Source organism: Anguilla rostrata, chromosome 12 (assembly GCF_018555375.3).
Source record: "Anguilla rostrata isolate EN2019 chromosome 12, ASM1855537v3, whole genome shotgun sequence".
Lineage (NCBI taxonomy): Eukaryota > Metazoa > Chordata > Actinopteri > Anguilliformes > Anguillidae > Anguilla > Anguilla rostrata.
In genome coordinates this window covers 15,069,351-15,074,382 of record NC_057944.1, presented here as the reverse complement: position 1 = coordinate 15,074,382, position 5,032 = coordinate 15,069,351, and positions in this window count along the sequence as shown.

Genomic DNA, 5,032 nt, shown 5'->3' with positions numbered 1-5,032 from the left:
ACCCCGCCCTTCACGCTTGCCCAGAAACAACCCCCATCCCTCTCCAACCACGCCCTCGACATACACTGACAATGCGCGCTCACGAGGAAGAGAGGAAAATATGGGGGCGCTGAAATAGTGGAGTGCTGCTGAAAGCTGGTCATTTCATTTTTTAAGAGAAAGTTTTTATATATTTTATATTTTATATATTGTGACAATAGATTAACATATCATAGACTAAAATCTAATAGGCACACTATGTTGGTTGTAACCCCCAAAAATATAGCATGATGTTGAGAAAAATTATTTCATATAATAAAGATGGGAATTTCATGACGTGATTGGGATGTAGGCTACTGGTAAGGCTGTGTGTTTGTCATGGAAATCGTGGGTACCATTTCTGCGATTTCTTCCGTTTTTCGTGATTTTTCGGCAGTTTTGGGCGGTAACTGTCAACCTTTACCGTAGACTGTCGTGTTATTCATATAGGCCTAAGCATTTTTAAAAAAGCATATTGCAAAATGCTTGGAACAAAGTAGGACAATGCATATGGTATGAACTGGGAATGTTGATGCAATCAGATGTTCCCAGCACTCCTTCCCCGTTATGTGACATCAGGCAGTCATGAAAGACTCAAATCTGGAAATGTATAGAGCATATAGTCCATCCATCCATCCATTATATAAAGGCATTATTTATATCCTGGGCAGGGTCGCCGGGGATGCTGGAGCTTATGGCAGTGAGCATTGGGCGAGAGGAAGAAATACACCCTGGACAGGCCACCAACCTATTGCAGGGCACACACACCATTTATTCTGATTTATTATCCGTTCACTCACACACTCATACCTATGGGCGATTTAGAGTCTCCAATTGGTCTACCTGCATGTCTTTGGAGTGTGGGAAACCGGAGAAAACCCATGCGGAAACAGTTCAATAGGTCAAAGTTAAATAGCTCCCAGACAATAGGGCCTAGGACCATCAAACCACTGCTAGAGTGTTCACAGACAGCGGCCTCGAGAAGCAGAGCCTATGCTTCGGGCGCTACCACCCCGTGCGATTTTACGTGAATATTTCCAACCGTGACTTTACGCCGCCGAACGGAAAAAAATGCAGCCGGCTAACGCTTTCAAAGTTCAATAGCTCCCAGACAATAGGGCCTAGGACCATCAAACCACTGCTGGAGTGTTCACAGACAGCGGCCCCGAGAAGCAGAGCCTATGCTTCGGGCGCTACCACCCCGCACGATTTTACACGAATATTTCAAACCGTGATTTTAAGCCGCCGATCGGAAAGAAATGCAGCCGGCTAACGCTTTCAAAGTTCAATAGCTCCCAGACAAAAGGGCCTAGGACCATCAAACCACTGCTAGAGTGTTCACAGACAGTGGATCCGAGAAGCAGAGCCTATGCATCGGGCACTACCACCCCGCGCGATTTTACAGGAATATTTCCAACCGTGACTTTAAGCCGCCAATCGGAAAAAAATGCAGCCGGCTAACGCTTTCAAAATTCAATATCTCCCAGACAATAGGGCCTAGGACCATCAAACCACTGCTAGAGTGTTCACAAACAGCGGCCCAGAGAAGCAGAGCCTATGCTTCAGGCGCTACCACCCCGCACGATTTTACACGAATATTTCCAACCGTGACTTTAAGCCGCTGATCGGAAAAAAATGCAGCCGGCTAACGCTTTCAAAGTTCAATAGCTCCCAGACAATAGGGCCTAGGACCATCAAAACACTGCTAGAGTGTTCACAGACAGCGGCTCCGAGAAGGAGAGCCTATGCTTTGGGCACTACCACCCCGCGCGATTTTACACGAATATTTCCAACCGTGACTATAAGCCGCGGATCGGAAAAAAATGCCACCGGCTAACGCTTTCAAGGTTCAATCGCTCCCAGACAATAGGGCCTAGGACCATCAAACCACTGCTAGAGGGTTCACAGACAGCGGCCCCGAGAAGCAGAGCTTATGCTTCGGGCGCTACCACCCCATGCGATTTTACAGGAATATTTCCAACCGTGACTTTAAATCACCGATCTGAAAAAAATGCAGCCGGCTAACGCTTTCAAGGTTCAATAGCTACCAGACAATAGGGCCTAGGACCATCAAACCACTGCTATAGTGTTCACAGACAGCGGCCCCGAGAAAAAGAGCCTATGCTTCAGGCGCTACCACCCCGCAAAATTTTACACGAATATTTCCAACCATGACTTTAAACCGCCGATCGGAAAAAAATGCAGCCGGCTAACGCTTTCAAGGTTCAATAGCTCCCAGACAATAGGGCCTAGGACCATCAAACCACTGCTAGAGTGTTCACAGACAGCGGCCCCGAGAAGCAGAGCCTATGCTTCGGGCGCTACCACCCGCGCGATTTTACACGAATATTTCAACCGTGACTTTAAGCCGCCGATCGAAAAATAATGCAGCCGGCTAACGCGTTCAAAGTTCAATAGCTCCCAGACAATAGGGCCTAGGACCATCAAACCACTGCTAGAGTGTTCACAGACAGCGGCCCCGAGAAGCACAGCCTATGCTTCGGGCGCTACCACCCTGCGCGATTTTACACAAATATTTCCAACAGTGACTTTAAGCCGCCGATCGGAAAAAAATGCAGCCGGCTAACGCTTTCAAAGTTCAATAGCTCCCAGACAATAGGGCCTAGGACCATCAAACCACTGCTAGAGGGTTCACAGACAGCGGCCCCGAGAAGGAGAGCCTATGCTTTGGGCGCTACCACCCCGCGCGATTTTACACGAATATTTCCAACCGTGACTATAAGCCGCCGATCGGAAAATAATACAGCCGACTAACGCTTTCAAGGTTCAATAGCTGCCAGACAATAGGGCCTAGGACCATAAAACCACTGCTAGAGTGTTCACAAACAGCGGCCCCGAGAAGCAGAGCCTATGCTTCGGGCGCTAACACCCAGCGCGATTTTACACGAATATTTCCAACCGTGACTTTAAGCCGTGGATCGGAAAAACATGCCGCCGGCTAACGCTTTCAAGGTTCAATCGCTCCCAGACAATAGGGCCTAGGACCATCAAACCACTGCTAGAGGGTTCACAGACAGCGGCCCTGAGAAGCAGAGCTTATGCTTCGGGCGCTACCACCCCGCGCGATTTTACACAAATATTTCCAACCGTGACTTTAAATCACCGATCTGAAAAAAATGCAGCCGGCTAACGCTTTCAAGGTTCAATAGCTCCCAGACAATAGGGCCTAGGACCATCAAACCACTGCTATAGTGTTCACAGACAGCGGCCCCGAGAAGCAGAGCCTATGCTTCAGGCGCTACCACCCCGCAAAATTTTACACGAATATTTCCAACCATGACTTTAAACCGCCGATCGGAAAAAAATGCAGCCAGCTAACGCTTTCAAGTTTCAATAGCCCCCAGACAATAGGGCCTAGGACCATCAAACCACTGCTACAGTGTTCACAGACAGCGGCCCCGAGAAGCAGAGCTCATGCTTCGGGCGCTACCACCCCGCGCGATTTTACAGGAATATTTCCAACCGTGACTTTAAATCACCGATCTGAAAAAAATGCAGCCGGCTAACGCTTTCAAGGTTCAATCGCTCCCAGACAATAGGGCCTAGGACCATCAAACCACTGCTAGAGGGTTCAAAGACAGCGGCCCCGAGAAGCAGAGCCTATGCTTCGGTCGCTACCACCCTACGCGATTTTACACAAATATTTCCAAACGTGACTTTATGCCGCGGATCGGAAAAAAATGCAGCCGGCTAACGCATTCAAAGTTCAATAGCTCCCAGACAATAGGGCCTAGAACCATCAAACCACTGCTAGAGTGTTCACAGACAGCGGCCCCGAAAAGGAGAGCGTATGCTTTGGGCGCTACCACCCCGCGCGATTTTACATGAATATTTCCAACCGAGACTATAAGCCGCCGATCGGAAAATAATACAGCCGACTAACGCTTTCAAGGTTCAATAGCTCCCAGACAATAGGGCCTAGGACCATCAAACCACTGCTAGAGTGTTCACAGACAGCGGCCCCGAGAAGCAGAGCCTATGCTTCGGGCGCTAACACACAGCGCGATTTTACACGAATATTTCCAACCGTGACTTTAAGCCGCGGATCGGAAAAAAATGCCGCCGGCTAACGCATTCAAGGTTCAATCGCTCCCAGACAATAGGGCCTAGGACCATCAAACCACTGCTAGAGGGTTCACAGACAGCGGCCCCGAGAAGCAGAGCCTATGCTTCGGGCTCTACCACCCCGCGCGATTTTACAGGAATATTTCCAACCATGACTTTAAATCACCGATCTGAAAAAAATGCAGCCGGCAAACGCTTTCAAGGTTCAATAGCTCCCAGACAATAGGGCCTAGGACCATCAAACCACTGCTACAGTGTTCACAGACAGCGGCCCCGAGAAGCAGAGCTTATGCTTCGGGCGCTACCACCCCGCGCGATTTTACAGGAATATTTCCAACCGTGACTTTAAATCACCGATCTGAAAAAAATGCAGCCGGCTAACGCTTTCAAGGTTCAATAGCTCCCAGACAATAGGGCCTAGGACCATCAAACCACTGCTAGAGTGTTCACAGACAGCGGCCCCGAGAAGCAGAGCCTATGCTTCGGGCGCTACCACCCCACGCGATTTTACACAAATATTTCCAACCGTGACTTTATGCCGCGGATCGGAAAAAAATGCAGCCGGCTAACGCATTCAAGGTTCAATAGCTCCCAGACAATAGGGCCTAGGACCATCAAACCACTGCTAGAGTGTTCACAGACAGTGGCCCCGAGAAACAGAGCCTATGCTTCGGGCGCTACCAACAGGCACGATTTTACACTAATATTTCTAACCGTGACTTTAAGCCGCGCATCGGAAAGAAATGCAGCCAGCTAACGCTTTCAAGGATCAATAGCTCCCAGACAATAGGGCCTAGGACCATCAAACAACTGCTAGAGTGTTCACAGACAGCGGGCCCGACAAGCAGAGCCTATGCTTCGGGCGCTACCACCCCGCGCGATTTTATAGGAATATTTCCAACCGTGACTTTATGCCGCGGATCGGAAA